The 17095-nt window shown below is 41.4% G+C and overlaps 1 protein-coding gene across 1 annotated transcript in view; it reads left to right on the top strand.

The window, feature by feature from the left end:
* The window catches only part of LOC134602612 (chromatin remodeling regulator CECR2), an 80567-nt gene that overhangs the window by 239 nt on the left and 63233 nt on the right, over positions 1 to 17095 (top strand). The gene's annotated exons all lie outside the window — the stretch shown is intronic.

Here is a 17095-nt window from a genome sequence, read left to right as displayed (position 1 = left end):
ACAGTGGCACTGCCCCAAACTGTACCAGAGTTAGTTTGTTTGCCCTACCAGGGGTGGGGGCAGCTGGAAGGGCAGATAAACATGGGGGGTGGGTTGCACAGGGTTAATGGGCAAAGGGGAGTGTCTGTCCCAAACAAGCACCCCCGGGGTAATTACACAGGGCAATGCTGGCACAGGGTGAGCTGCTACAGGGGGCTGGATGGTACTGAATGTTTAAATCAATGGCTTGTGTGGGTTCAGGAGGTTTCCCTATACAGAACACTCTCAGTCAGGGTTAATACAGTAAGGAGAGTTGTTCTGTGTATTTACATGTAAGGCGAGAGTAGCCGAGCTGGATCCAGGGGTGAGTTGGAGAATATGTCCAGTTTGGCTTTATTTCTGATCGAGTTTAAAACTCCCTAGTGAGTGCTCGGTCTGCACACACTGTCAGCACCTGGGGTTGGCCTTTAGCCTGATACAATACCAGTTATTATGGAGTAACTCACGTTGCCCCTATTGCATGTGTGTGATTGGTAATTGTCTACCAAAACTTGAAACACCTAATTTATTTGGAGAGTAAGTCATGTAGATAAGGGCAAACCCATAAATATTTTCGGTATCCTGGAAGTCTCAGGTTCCAGTCTATCCCTCTGTCTTCTCATATGTTTTTTTTTTTTTTTTTTTTTTTACCATGTTTCATCTTGAATTTGGGATGAGCAAGTACTCTGAATGGATAACGTGTAAATGGTTTCAAGATTCCCTAAGCCAGCACCCAAACCCTCTTATATTACAAATACAGCTAAACTTTAAACATTTCCAATTCTTAAACGCCCCCTTAATTTACCAATTAATCCATGCAATGTTTAGAAATCCATCTTCTTGGTTTTGTACTACTCCATTGTATATTTTGGCTTTAAGTGTTGTTGTCATTTGTTAAACGTTAGTACCTTCTGTTGGAAAACCAGAGCCTGGTGATGATATGCCAGCTAACTAGTAATAGGTCTGTGTATTTGTTAGATTAACTACTACTTTTATTTTGTCCTAATCAAATTTAAGGATTTCAAGAAATGTATAGGGATTTATTGAGACAATTATTCTGTATGTTTACAATGTGATTATTCCAAAACGTATTAATCAAACAGATTTAACTTAACGAATGTGTGCTTGAACTTTTAGCTACATGTGCCCTGTATTTAGGACTTTTTAATAAAATGTACCCTATTCCTAAAATTACCACATGGGACCTAAACAGACCAAACAATTTGTGCAGACTTGATGTTGTATTGTTATAATAAGTTTACATGTTAATCTGTTGTTGCATCTTATCCTGAATGCAGAATGGCAGCCTTTATAGATAGAAACTTCTTAGACTCCCATTATCTCTGCTACATAATGATATTTTTGCACAAATCAGACCTTTTTTAACCCCTTAAGGACCAAACTTCTGGAATAAAAGGGAATAATGACATGTCATGTGTCCTTAAGGGGTTAAAGGACTGCTTTCATGTCCTAGGTGTTAACATTTCATGCAGATAGTGAAAACAATCATTTACATTCTTAAATATTCTGCCTGTATCTGTGTACCTACATTGTGTATAATGTATATACATATATACATGAGTGCCAAAGGTGAAACCAATCAATTGTCAAACTGTTATACTCCTTTAATTTTTTGCTGTTCAGGATGCCAATAAAATACATTTAAAAATGCATTGATTCCCACAAGGTTTTCAACCACCTTAGTGGAAGGAAAGGGGTTGACCATTCATTGGAAAAAAAATAGTTAATTCGAATGGGCTATGTTATTAAGCAGTGGTTGAATGGATGTCAATACTGTATGGTGGGCTTTTTGCTTTGTTGTGGTATAGCCTACAAGGAGGGTGACACAGATGGGTAGCTGGCAGGAGGGCAAAGCTTATAAAGAGGGGAGGTGGGGTAACAGTTAAACCTCCTCTGGCACTAAAAGCAGCGACTGACAAATATTTGTAGTATTTAAGAACCAGACAGATATTTATTAACAAAACAGGCTTTTAAATATTTTTTTTGGCAGCCAGGTTTTGGGTATATCACTTGAGTATCGTGTGGGCTATTTAAATATAAAGTTTAGTACCGAATTGCTAATATTTTTTTTAGGTGCAATAGAGTTATCCCCACCAGTCAAATTTCTTCTCCAAAAGTTGTCCCATACAGTTCTCAAGGGTTAAACATGTTAGAAAGGGGTTAATGAAATATCCTTGTCCCTCCTGTGGCTCTCTATTGGGATTCAATCTGGTGGATGTAATAGAAAAGGTTTTGTTGTAGGCCTTGCAGATAGTTGGTGGAGGGGAGAGGGGGTGGGGTGATGGGGTCTCAGGAGCTGGGGAAACCCCTGTGTTTGTTTTGTTCTGGCGACTTTGTGTCTTCCAGAGGCTGCAGGCATCTAGCAGGAGGACAATGTGACTCCAGTGGGTTTGTGCTAGAGGCAGATTTGGACTAACCCTTTCATAGCTGATTAGCAAGCAGTATGTGTTAATTATAGAGCTCTCTCTCAATATAGTGGATCTAACGCCACGTGCCTGTTGGCTTTTGTTTTCTTTAGTTCTCTGCTTCTGTGTTTATCACAGTGGACTGGAACTGAAACGTTTAGAAATATATCCCATATCACTCAGTGTTTATAGTACCATCAGTTATGTGAAGAACTGTCATAAATTTATGGGGCTGGAATGTGATTCCTTGATGACATGACTTTTAAGTGTCAAATTTTGTTTTTGTGGTGACATTTTGCTTTGTATCTAATGACATTAATTCCAAACATGTACCACAACTCATAGACAATTCCTGTTGCATATTCTCCAATATCCGCCATATCGTTTTTAATAATAGGGCATTAAATAAGACATTCAATCTGTTTTAGGGTCAACTTTATTTATGGGAGCTTTTTCGACATTTTTATTTATGGCAATTGTATAGCAACTCTTGTTTTTAAATGTAATGAAATTGTCAGTCACTAAATATGTATTTTTTTCACTCCACTATATGTGATTAATGCAACATCTTAGATCTTTATGCATTCCCCTCTGTTAAGCTTACATGTAGATGCATAAGGCCTTTTGGGCTGTGGTGGTGGGGGACGTCTTTGCCCCTAGCAAAAGCAGGATGTGTATTGTCCTGAAAAGTGCTGTGTGGTGTGAATATAACAGCTTGTCACTTAACCGGACAATGTAACATTCTGTTTGTAGTGTTAATGCATGTCTTAAGTCAGGTAAGGAAGGTCCCTGGAATGCATTGTGGAATATTAACTAATTTCACCCCCAGTAACCTGGGAAACACTGCTATACACTGTACAAATTTACAATTACAACATATTACACATCCTTTAATATTGGAAAGGGCTAGGGCATTTATTTATTTTTGCTTGTAACTCTTTCAGTGTAGTGCTTCACTGCTAACCTCCCCGCCCCGCCCCGCCCCATTCACAGGTAGCCCAACTTGTTAATTGTCTGTTGCAGTGCTTCAGAATTATTATGGTGGGAAAATTAAACATGTAACAGAAACTGTTACAAATGCTAGATAGTGTGGACAAGGGGATCCCAAGACAACTTTAACATGACAAAGCATCATGGGAACTGTAGTTTTAAAGCATCTGTGGATCTACCTTTTGGGTACTCTTGGTGTAGAACATATACAGTATTACCAGTAAGAAGTATATCCACTAAGCAGTTATTTTGTATTCCTAGGTTAGCTTTTTTCAGTATATAGGTCACACATAGCTGAGCTGGAAATACTTGTCAGCTAAACTTTTATAATGTTTATTAAGTGTTTAGTGAGTTAGCCTAGAAATAGCTGTTTCCTATTCCATCTGGGGATACGATTTCTTGGGCAGTTTTGCGTGTTTTATATTATAAAAATTAATTGAACAAGTTTTTATTAAAGTGGTAATTTGCTGTATAGTGAAACAATCTACACTGCTTCTGTAGTATTCCATTATTTTATGTATTATTACGTTTGTTTTGTTATTTGGATTTTAGTTGGTTTACATTTAGTCAGCACAATGCCTTTGTCTGCGAAAAGGTTACAAGGGAACAAGCAATACATTCAAAAGAATGCAAACTGTTAATATAACTGGTCTATTGTATAGGATTTAGGATTGCAGTTCTGAGCAGGCTTTCTCTGTTCAGAGTAGATGTGATTACAAGCACGTGGCATTGTGTTATGATGGAAATGGGATTTTTTTTTTCTCTTCACATTGGCTCTACTCCCCTAGTTTGTAGTAAAACCGCCTCCTTGTCTCCTCCCCTACTCTACGTAGCACAGGACCACGCCAGGCTGAAGATGCTGATGGGTGAAACTGGCTGATGCTCTAGCACTGTGTTTGTCTGGCTTCTTGCTGTTGAACGCAGAGCTTTTATTTTAAATCACTGAAAAGCGAAACCTCAAAACATAAGATTGGCTAACTGAATGAATGGTAGATGTCTGCTGACATTTTGCCTGGAGGTTTAATGCTTGTATGTGAATTGTGTAATGTAGTTCATATTTATGGATGTCTTTTAGTTGTATTTACAAAATGCTTTAAGATGCAATCAGCATAAAGAAAGTAAAACTGAAAGAAAAAGTGCCCCTTTAACTATTGCATTACATGTACTAATGCAGCTGACATAACGGCATAAAAAGCCTTATTTCATGATGCAAGGTTTAAAAAAAAATCTAAAATAAAAAAAATGTCTTGTAGATTAGCTGGTTTTCCTCTTCCAAGAAACAAGGTAGCAGGAAATGTTAAGACACAGCCTCATGTGACATTTATTTTCAAAACATAATGAGATGTGAATTGGTTTTAAGCAGTTTCCATTCAGTTGAGCGAGTGTTTTTTTCTTTTCTTTTTTTCTTCTTCTGAATGCTATATCGTGGGCAGCACTGTTTGCTGATAAATGGATTTTATGCTTGTAGCTTCCCATAACAATCTGTTGGAGAACATGATTGGCTGCGAGGTTTCAGCCACTTCCTAATTGAAATTTCCTGCAGGATATACCTGCAGGATAGTCAGCGTAGGTACATTCAAGGCGATTATTTTCTATAATGCGTAAAACACAACAAATATCTGATAAACCCAACCTGCAGCACTCAATAATAGTTATTAGAGGGGTAGGGGTAGGAGTAAATGTTTTTGTTTTATTTTTAATAATATTTGAGTGAGCTGTAGTGCTTTGTCTACATCTTTACTAAAGGAGATGAATAAATAAATCCTGTTGCTCGAAGGCTTGCACATATGCACCCTTGCGGCTTAGGAAGCATATATTCTCCCAGCTCAATGCCATGGTCTCTGAGTCCGTATTACAGATAGAGAGCTCAGTTTTTAAAACGTATTAGGCTCTGCTGCTCGCCTCGCATAATATATTCCTTTAGCATGTGCCTAAATATAAAAGGGAGATAATGCTGTGGATTTAACAACGTGGAAACCTTTACTTCGGCTTAGCACGTTAAATCACCTTCATCCACATGTAATAAGGAGTAGTGGCAAAAGGTCGCAGTGAGAGTCCCATTTCATACAACTAACTACTGTCATCGTCTGCAATGCTCTGTGCTTGGTCAGTGCTCTGTGGCTGATGTGCTTCCCTCCCCTGTTTGGAGTGAAGTGGGCAAATGAAGATGGAAGGGGTTTGAAGATAATCAGCTGGAGACACAAAGCTTATTACAAGCCTTGTCTGAGCCACTTCAACCAGCTGTAAGACGGGTTAACACATTCAGCTCCGTGCAACATGGCAACCATTTCCTAGAGATGCAACTTTGATCTTTTATAACCTTTATAGTTAGGAGAGCAGTATGGCCATTGCGCCAGGATATTTGCAAACTCTGCTAGAAAGCATTCTTTATATATGCAACTATTGTAGGCCCTGTTAACCCAGTGCTGTTTTTGCTGTGCATTTTAACCCCTCCCGTGCTAGTACTGGCAGTTTAAGATATTGCCGTGACAAGCATGGCAACCCTTTTAAAACCTCAAGTTGTTAGCCGCTCTTAATTCTGAGGATGATGAACTATATTTTTTTCCCTTAGACGTAGTAGTTACTACTACTCCCCTATTCATCAATTGTTTTTTTTTTTTTTTTAATTATCTTCTTAATAAGTTACCCATGCAGACGCACACCTGCCTATTTATGCCAGCAAAATAATTTCAAGAGGTGTAAAAAAAAAAAAAAAAAAAAATGGAATATAAGCTCTTCCCCTTCTTCCAGTTCTTCCCTCATGGCTGCAAGGGGTTAATGTTGCTACAGTGACAGTGTTAGGAAAGGTAAGAGTTGTTTTGTTAGTTTTCAGTTTGCTTAGCTCCTCTAGGGCTTGTGTGACAGGATTGCTGATGAGAGGATTCACAGGGTCTATGGCTGCTTTATAAGTCCCTTCTCGCCCCTATAATCAGCTCTCCAGCTGCTGTGCTGCGGTGTGCATACAGCATCCTGCACCTGGGTCCTCCCAGTTGGCCCCATGTAACAAACAGAGCGTGCAAAACAGGCTGGGAGTTTGCATCTGAAGAACAATTGCTCGCTGCAACTGATTGTTATGGGCACCTGTGCTTAGCCACGACTGCTAGAATGGTGTGTAACTTAACCAGCCCTCTTCTAATGAAATAGTTAACAAGGGGCGGGGCCGGGCCGCCGAGCCAAGCGGTCGCAGGCAAGCACAGCTCCCGCACAAGCTACCCAATTTCACCCAAAAATCGACAATAAATCAGAAATCAACTACTACCAACCTCGACCCGCAAGGCACACGGGCTACCGGAGCCGGGGAGAGGCTTGCTCGCGGAGTTTTAGCCCCCCGGAGGAGGGGTACCCTGCAGCAACCAGCGGGTGCCTGCCTGGCGGTGAGTGGAGTGGACGGCCGCCGCTCCACTATCCTGCCCAACGGAGCCCGGAACGCACTGAGCGCAACGGCGGACCCGGTCCTGTTTCCCCCCCCCACCGGACCGGGGGGGTGATCCCGGTCCATGCTTTAAGCAACAAGCGGAGGAGCTAGCAGTACATCATACAGGCCTCAGACACGCGGCAAAGATGGCGGAGGCCGCGAGAGCGGTGATCGCATGGGGCCGACAGCAGAAACGATCTGGCATGGTACACAGAGTCGCCTGAATCCCAAGACCCACATTCTCCAGCAGCATTACAGTCCAGAGAATTACTGTTGCAGGACACACGCTTACCAGCCCCACACACGTGCACTAACATGCAACCTAGACTCGTGCACAAGATGGCGGAGACCAGCAGGACGACCTGCAGCCACCACCCGCTCTGGCACCCGAGGCATTTTCAGGTACGGGTACAGACACCCAGAAATACCCCTGACACATATACCGCTACGTTGCTGAGAGGTCCGCACACGCTTCATCTGAGCTGGGTGCTCATCGGGAGGAATCCCCCCCCCACAGCCTGCCATACACCCAGGGAGAAGCTAGGGGCCCGGCGGAACCCTGGGCCCACGGTCCTGAAGATGGGTCCAATGGCACACAGGCGCGAGTGCCCATCAAGGCCTCAGGCGGAAGACGAGCGACCCTCGGAAACAGCATAGCCAACACAGAGACTCTGGTCAGCAGCTTAACGGCACCGAAAGCAAGCGGGACTCTGGGTCCTGATCTGGCCCCCTGTCACTGGACATGATGAGGACTAGCCCGAGTGGCAGACCACTGGTGGTATTTTCCCCTTCTCATGCTACCAATAGACCCCCTTGTGCCTGGCTTAGCATTTTACATATTTTTGCTCTAGCAGGAGATGTCGGGGCAGTGTTTTTGTCTTAGCCCAGAATCAGCGTGTCCTGTTTCTGTTAAATATGTTATGTTTTAGCAGTGTATTACCCTAGTCCAGATGACTGGAATGATTACCACAGAAACTAACCTATGCTACTTAATCGAAAAACATATACCTGTGTACTACCTGGTAGACCCCTCGGGTAGCCTAACATAATGTAACTTACCACCAAATGCTGTACTAGGCCACATGCAGTCTCGCTATACGTGCTCTTAACCTGTTATTAGCATTATCTGAGGTATTGCACCCATTTCTAGCTTGCTTAAAATCGTCTTCACCGAACAAACCATAAGCGTAATTATCTTGTAACTCTTTTATTTGCTTAGTCTGTGTAACCTATACGGATAACTCTACTGTTAAACTTTCAAAACAAAAAAAAAAAAAAAGAGGCTGATACTCTTGGGAATACATGCAACTAATGTGTACACTTATGCAAACTGTATGTTTTACATGCATTAACCCATCACTTTATTTTCTGTACTGTACCATCATATGCCTCAATAAAAACAAAGATTGACAAAAAAAAAAAAAAAAAGAAATAGTTAACAATCCTGAGACTGAAGTGATACTATCAGTATCTGCATATCTATACATTAGCCACTAGGCTGTAACAATGCTGTTTGTGTGCTCCTGCAGAACCGCTAATCATCGTTACACCTTGGGATACAAGGCTTTAGATATTGTAGCTCTTGTTGGATGAGCAAAGTTAATCAGTAATTTGAGAATTGGTATTCGTGTTGCAGCATGGAAATATATATATATATATATATATATATATATATATATATATATATATATATATATATATATATATATATTTATTTATTTTTTTAAATTAAAAATTGAGTTTGCCTTGCATTTTTCTTTTTATTTAAGCTCTGGCATTTCACAAAACATTACTTTTTGACATTTTGTTTTTCATGCATACAAGAAGACGACTATTTTGAAACTGTGGGAAAACTTGAGGGGTCATCTTGATTTATATTAAATGTTAAAGTACTTTAACTTATATTTGGATGTAGTAGTATAACTATTATCACTTACAAAGCTCACCATATTGTTTGAACTGAGAGATTCAAGCAATATCCATAGAGGCTTTCTTTTTCGATCTAAATCTAGGTATGGTCCCTGAGTGGCACATCTTACACTCTCTGATGCAAGGTAGGTGCAGGTGTAAGTAAGCCAGGATAATCCTGTTTCATTTTACTGCCCTCCTCTGTCAGGGACTGGCAGTACTAACTCCCCTGTGAATTAGTGCATGCTTTCCTGTGCATAGCCAGTGACCATGTGGGGAAAACCAGGGAATCGTAACAATGGAATTGGCATTTGTTTCTTAGAGGGCACTCTGCGACAGTCCTGTTTTGTGGAATAATTATCTACACATTGTCCTAGCCAAATGGCTACCAGGTTTGTCAATGCAGAGTTACATGAGATAAAAATTTTACATTGCGCTTCCTGTGACTCCCCCCGAGGAGGGTGCAGCTTTTATGCTAGTTTATATAAGAAGCAAATGCAATTTTCAGGGTTGCATTATTAATACTACTTTTGGCATTTGTATAGTGCTGACAAATTCTGCAGCATAAATGTGGGGATACAACCGCAAATGAGACCACTTTTTGCAAATGTTAACAGGAGCGAGAGATAAATGAGGTCCATGCTCCAATGAGCTTATTTCTTTAACCATTTTGCTTTTCATGAATTGTAAGAAAGTTTGAAGCAAAGTCAATAATTTCATGCAATTCAAGTGGGTGTCCATTTGTAGTTTTGGGGAGACTAACGATTAACCATGGCTTCCCGAAGGTTTGCTGAGCTTTGTGGAACAACATTTTTACTAACATCTGCAGAGGCAAGGTTTGCCTTGTAGAACCAAGGTTAGCATCTCCCTTTAAGCTGCTTCATTATCCATATATTTTATTACAGATTATTTGTTGGTATTCAGTTAATTAGGTTGCATGTTTTTTTGTTTTTGTTTTTTACCCAATTGCACAGTACTACAGAATAGGTTGTTACCCTATAAATAATAAGACTTTGTGTTTTCACCACACTAAATCAAATCAGTAGAACACTGGTCGAGGAAGATTTGCTTGGGCTCAGGCACTTACTGCGTCTTACAAGTTGGTGAGTATTTATTTTATTTTTTTTAAATTTAGTATGCCATATCTGGTAGGCCCAGGAAAACTGTATGCCGACTGTATGACCAACTAGTTGCTTATTTCAGCGTTTGTCAAAGAGACGTGCTTCAGAAGAAATTTCTTATTGTTGGCTACATTCATGGTTTTGTGGATGGAGCTTTTGGTAAGATTAAGCATTGACCATATCTGCAGACTGTTATAGAAGGTGGAAACTTGTATACTGTAGTACATGTCCCTAGGTCAGCTTGGTGAATGTATAGACCTGTGTAGGATTTTGCACATTCCTCTATTTATAAGAGTGTGTGTGCAGGGACCTCCTTACCTTAACTTATGCAAGAAGCATACATAGTCATGGTGGTCCAAATGCCCCTTTTAAAGGAACACTCCAAGCACTATAAACACTACAGCCCTCAGTAGTGGCTTTCATGCCAGGAGTGCCCTGGCACTGTTTTAAGTTAAGTACTGTTTAATAGCTTCACTGGGTCCAGCCAGGTGCCTGTGAATGCATCACCTACATATATCTCCTTCTTCAGCAGACTATTGCTTTGTTTAAAAAAAAAAAAAAAGCCGCTAGGTCATGCAGGGCTGGCTGAAAACGTTGACTAATGCCTCGTTTCCACTGAGCGGATCGGTTCGGTTCAGTTCGGTACGGTTCGCTATTTTGGGTGTTTCCATTATGAAAGTGGTCCATACAAGCGAACCGTACCGATCCATTCAGGGCCCTGCTTCAGATGTAGGGCCATAGAAAATGGAACGGTTCGGTTAGGGCGGATCTACTATACAATCCATTGATTGGTGGACAGGAAGAGCATTTTTTCTAAACCCTGCATGGCCCTGAAGGTCTGACTTGCAGTGGAAACGCTCACCAGAATGGGCTGGTCCATTCTAAACCTTCCAAACTGTACCAACCCGAACCGATCCGCTCAGTGGAAACGAGGCATAAGTGCTCTTGAACATTGATTGCGATCCTGTATTCACCATGCTTTATTCTATAGAGACCAGAGAACACCGAATGTTGTGCAGGTAAGCCATGGGACCCATCTAAGTTGTCAAACCACAGTAAAATGGTTTGACTACTTATAGCCGGATGGCACCAGGGCCGTTCTAGAGCAAAAGCCACTACAGCACAATAGCGGGACAATTGGGAGGACTGCTGTAAATATAGCACTGCTCTAATTTATTAAGAGGTTGAATCTGAATTTGTTCTTGTAAAATGCCACGTATTGGTTTTAAAGTTTCAGTGAATACGTTAACTCCATCAGCACTGCCCCTCAGCTGCTTCCCCTCTGTGCTGACAGTTGCAGCTTGGATAGCTGCTGACTGGTGGTATTCATGACTATATAGGCCCAGGTCTGACAGAGATCAATAGGTTGCAGCAGTTACCCTTATTGATACATACCAGTGCCTCCTGTTTTGCAACACACTAAAAATAAATTGATCAAACCGTCTTTGTTGTGGTCTGGGGAGATATTAATTGCAGACTATGCATAGAGACAAAGAACTTAATGCAAATGCACATTTGTCTAAAGCCCTTTTGTTACTTTGTTTATCAGATCTCTTTAAGCTCCATTTAATGTAAGCAATACGCTAGCAATAATTATACCCTTTGGGTAGCAGCAGGAAAAATGCATAGGGTGACGGAGGATTTTTCATTGACTTGATACAGTCATCCTGAAATGAGAAAGTGGTCAACCTACTGTTATTTGTAAGATTTCCATAGTCTGTCTACATCTCTGAATAGGGCTTCCTCCATCCTGTGTGCATACCCTTTTAAACAGTGGCTTTTTTTTTAGGAAATGTGGCTTGAATTGACATATAATGTATCTCAGTGTCTGTTAGTATTGCAATTATCTTTGTTGTGCAGTAGGTTCACAATAAGAGGACGTAGAGCCACGATTGTGTTGTCTTGTAGCTTCAGCTTCACTGCCTTTTACTATGTTGTTTATGGGGCAATAATGGGGGAGGAACCTTGGCACTGGGTAGGTGCAGGTGTTCCTAACAACCCCCACTTCTTGGCCCTTTTGCTTGTGATATACAACAGTGCTCTTTTCAAACTGCCCTGGGTGGCGTTTTAACCTCTTAATTGCTTAAGAACCCAGTAACAATAATCAGGGCACAGGAGTGAGGTTTAACCATGTCATAAGGGAAAATCAAATTATAAACTGATTTGTTGGCTCATTATTTATCACAATGTAAACACAATTTGTGAACCTGATTGTTCTATTGTATTATATTGCTATATAACTGCCTATTCAAGAGAAAATAATTTATAGTTTGTTAGGGTAGGATTGAATATGTATGTCATCAATATCAATGAATAGGAATGAGATATTGATACTAAACCTATAAAATTGATAAAACAAAAACAAGTCAATGTTGATCTCATGCATGTGTCTATTACTATGCCCAGTTACTCTGTTGTCATAGGCCTGTACACAATATGAATTGTTTTGGCAAGAGCTGTCCTATTGAGCAGTTTGCAGAATTCGATGGATAAGGCACGTGGGTTGTACATATCGCATAGGAAACAGCAGTGTGGAGGTTGAGTTCCTTGGCCCAGAATCGGTTAAAACAGAGCAAACTATGGGCAGGTCAAAAGTTCAGCAGGACCTCCGCATGGGGTTGTATACAAGTGCCCATGGCTTGCAGGGAGGAGTGGAGATAAAGTCCCATATATATTCTCATAGCTTTCTCTCTTAGGGTCAGAGACAAACTAGTTTCTAGAGATATTTGCATGGATCGAAAGTATTAATTGTTATATTGCCAGGGGCCTGAAAGTAGAAAGTTAAGTGGTGTTCCACCTAGGAAATGCATTATTTGCATGCTTCAGAGGTTTAGTCTGAACAAAATTAAGCAAGTCTGTCTTACTCATTCTTCAATAGCTTTGAACATACATAAACAAGAGACAAGTAGAATAAAGGTGTTAATTATTGTGGCTTAAATATAATTAAAATGAAAGCTTTCTAGTACCGTCACTATTCTTTTTTCTTGGGGCTTGACAGTCATAAAATCAGCCGTAAAACAAATTTCTGATGGTATTGCAACAAATATGTTAAACCTCTGTGTTCTCTCTGGTCATGTGACTTTAATCTAGAATTAATTTGTCCCAGAGGAAATATTTGGGATGCAATTGAAGAACTGTTTCTTGTTGGCCTACAGATATGCATAAATGAAAGTAATATTGTTCCTAATGAGCTATATGGCATACTTACATGTAAAATGCTTGTATTCAGCTGGTTAGGAGTATGTATATTGTATTGTTTGTGTATCAGTCACCTGGATTTCAATCTTATTGATGAGTTTGCATTGCAATCCTGACAGTGCAGGCTCTGGAATATGTGCAGACTTATGGAGAGGTGTGCCTGTGACGCATCTTGAATCTAATGCCACTGAGTATACAAATTGCATTACTTTATGTCAAATTGTCGTTTTTGCTACACTATAGGTACATATATGTGTAGTAACTGTATATTGGTGTCACAAGTGCCCTAGCACGCACCCTGTGTAAATTGGCAAACCATTTTAGTTTCTCACCTGGGTCTCTGTTGGGCGCTGCTCCTTACCTCCACTACATCAGCCAGACAGGCGGAATATTCTCCTTAGGAGCTCCCTTTACGTTCCTGATGCGAGCCCTGTTGTGCAAGATTGGCTGATCTCTCTCAGCCAATGGTGGGAGTTCCCACCCAGACTGTTTTCTGGCTGATGTAGTTTGAAGTGGCAAGCATGGCCTGACAGACTCCAGGTAAAAAAATGAAACAATTCTAAGGCAATCTGACTACTTACATTGGGTGGAGGCCATTGTACTTCTGGCACTACAGCACGGTGTACTAGTTATGGTGCTTGAAGTGTTCCTTTAAGGTGATGATCACAGTTTACTAAATCAAAGCATTTGATTGGACTGTTTTCACAGATTTAGAACTCATGTCCCCCGCTCAGAACCCAGGAGTGTAGGAAGTGTGGGGTGAGCTTGGTGTTCATAGGGTGGGGATGCTTGACAGAGAATGTGGGGAGGGCTGGGAAGGAACAAATGAGAAAGCATACAGGCTTCTCCCTGCAAGGATTGAAGCTGATTAAGTCTTTAGTCAACATGCGATCTGTGCTGACGACAGGTGTAATTTTTGCACAGAATTAACATTAGACAGTTCAAACAGAGTTCTGTACTAAAGTGTACTGGAGGTGTTACTAGACCGCCACACAAAATAGCAGATCTCTCACTCTTCGAGCAGAAACGCTGCGTTTACAAATTACTTGTTTCATGACCACTTCTAAAAGTAGAAGTGTTGATGGAGGTTGGAGTTACCATTTAACAAAATGTAGAATTCTCCCATCACCAAAAACACAGCCATTCTGCTGTGGGTCTGACAATAGAGAAGTGAACTTCCTCCTTAGCTATTCTAATTTGGATGACAGTGATAGACTGAGAGGGCTGTGCATAATAAGTCTGTCCAGCATTTCCAGCCTATCAAGGTCGGACAAATTAATGCTAAAGTGCACTTATGCATTAGCTGAGCTGTACAATAGGGGCTCAAATTAGAGCATTTGCTTTGACATATTGTTCCAAAACTAACCGGGGACTTCTTGCACCATAAACACTACAGTGACATACTTTCTAACTGTCCTTGGGTCTGCGTGAATGTTCTGAATTTGTTTGTTCCCTGGTGTCATGCATCTGGAAATACCAGGGAAATGCCCTCAATCAGTGTAGCACAAGTGCATACATTTTCTGTCTGGACATTGAGCTCATGCAGAGGGTGTTGAGCATATGCAGCTCCTAATGGAGCTCTTCACTGATTTTGTCAGTCAACCTGGTGTGCCCGTTGGGGGTGGGGACAAAGCATTGCTGGTGATGCAAGTTGTATCACTGGCACGTCTCCATAGATCTGCTTACACCCCAGAGCCCGCACCATCAGGCTTAGCTCAATTAATAGAGCTTCCAGCAAAGAAGTCAAACTGTTACTAAATGGTTTTACTACTTGCATTAAGAGCATGCAAGGGCACCCCTGACACCGTAATCATTATAGCGTGCTGTTGTGGTTATGGTGTTTGGAGTATTGTGTTACTTCTACTTCCCTCTACTACACCTAACTACTCGTCTCTCTGTTACCCTCATGTTCTCTTCTCTCTGTGATGGTTTGACAACATCTATGGCACTTTATAATGGTATCACAATTGCTGAACACCGTATTGAGCTAGTGGATAGTTCCTTTTCTGCCATGTGACAAAGCCAGGGTTGTGTCCTAAACTTTAATACACTCTGCCATTGACCTAGCTGGAATGCTGAGTCCTTGGTAAAAGTAAAATTGACAGCAACTAAGCAAGAGGAAAGCTTATGAGTTCTTTTACTAAGACTTCTTGGTGGCACCTTTTCCAGTTTTCACCCGGAGATTCAGGTTGTGACAGCTGATCTTAATATGAGGGGACCATATTCCAGGTTGCATCTTGATCTGTGCAATCACACCTACTTTGAAAGATGCGCTATCTTTTTCCATGACATTGTCACCCTTTTATGCTGCTTGCTTTCCACCTATTATGATGGTTGACCTGCCACTGTTTGGTCAGGACAATGCACGGTTTAGTAGTCTTAAACAGGTTGTGACAAACCAGTTGTAAATCAGTGAAACTCAGGTTCATTCAGTTTGCTAGGCTTGCAATGGCTACTAGCATAGGACTAGAAACACCCTTTTTCATTTAGCACTTTACATTTTACTATTGGTGTAACTATTTGCCAACACTTGTTATTGCTGTAACCACCGTGCCTTGGTGCTGGGGCTGCTCCGTCCTGGTACTCTTTCCTGGAGACCTGGGGTGAGGGCATTTGGGAAATGTGACTGAAAGGGGTATATTACCCTGTGATTAAATATACCATGGAGTAAATCGTGGACACCTGATGAATGGACATGTAATTTTATTTTTTTCTTAAATTCTATTCCACTTGTCACATCCCTTATAAATCTTGTTGGTTACTTAGTTGCAGTTTATCAGTTGAGCTACATCTTACCATGCAGTTGTTTAGAAGCTTACCAACAAATGGCTGTGGGCATGCTAGATACAGCACGAACTCTAGGTTGACAATTATTATAGTTTATTAACGTCTTAAAGGACCACTCTAGGCACCCAGACCACTTCAGCTTAATGAAGTGGTCTGGGTGCCAGGTCCAGCTAGGGTTAACCCATTTTTTTTTTATAAACATAGCAGTTTCAGAGAAACTGCTATGTTTATAAATTGGTTAAGCCTTCCCCCTAATCCTCTAGTGGCTGTCTCATTGACAGCCGCTAGAGGCGCTTGCGTGATTCTCACTGTGAAAATCACAGTGAGAGCACGCAAGCGTCCATAGGAAAGCATTGTTAATGCTTTCCTATGCGACCGGCTGACTGCGCGCGCAGCTCTTGCCGCGCGTGCGCATTCAGCCGACGGGGCGGAGAGGAGGAGGAGAGCTCCCCGCCCAGCGCTGGAAAAAGGTAAGTTTTACCCCTTTCCAGAGCTGGGCGGGAGGGGGACCCTGAGGGTGGGGGCACCCTCAGGGCACTCTAGTGCCAGGAAAACGAGTGTTTTCTTGGCACTAGAGTGGTCCTTTAAAGGACCACTATAGGCACCCAGACCACGTCGGCTCAATGAAGTGGTCTGGGTGCCAGGTCCCCCTAGATTTAAACCTCTGCGCCAAAAACATAGCAGTTTCAGAGAAACTGCTAGGTTTACATTGCAGGGTTAATCAAGCCACAGTGAGAAGCGCAGAAGCGCCTCTAGTGGCTGTCAGTGAGACAGCCACTAGAGGCTGGATTACCCCGGTTTCTCTGAAACTGCTATGTTTACAGCAGTAAGGGTTAATCCTAGGTGGACCTGGCACCCAGACCACTTCATTAAGCTGAAGTGGTCTGGGTGCCTATAGTGGTCCTTTAAGGGGTTAAATACCTTTTATGATTCCATCTATATCTCACTGTGTCAGAATATTTTACAGGAAGTTCTTTCACAACTCCAAGAAATATAAGTACCGGTATATATATTTTTTTAAAATTAAACAAAAAGCACACATTAATGTAGCAAGTCTTTGAGTCTGTGTCTTTGTTTCTGATGATCTTAGTGAAGAAATAATTAAACTGACCGTCTGGTTCTGCCCAGCTTGTAGCTCTGTGTAAGCTCCCATAAACAAAGCCAAAATTGTAACTGTCAAATTCAGGAGCTAGACATTGGGACAGATCTGGCAAAACTACGCTACAGTGACT

This window comes from Pelobates fuscus, chromosome 3 (assembly GCF_036172605.1).
Source record: "Pelobates fuscus isolate aPelFus1 chromosome 3, aPelFus1.pri, whole genome shotgun sequence".
Lineage (NCBI taxonomy): Eukaryota > Metazoa > Chordata > Amphibia > Anura > Pelobatidae > Pelobates > Pelobates fuscus.
This window is presented reverse-complemented; position numbering and strand designations above follow the sequence as displayed.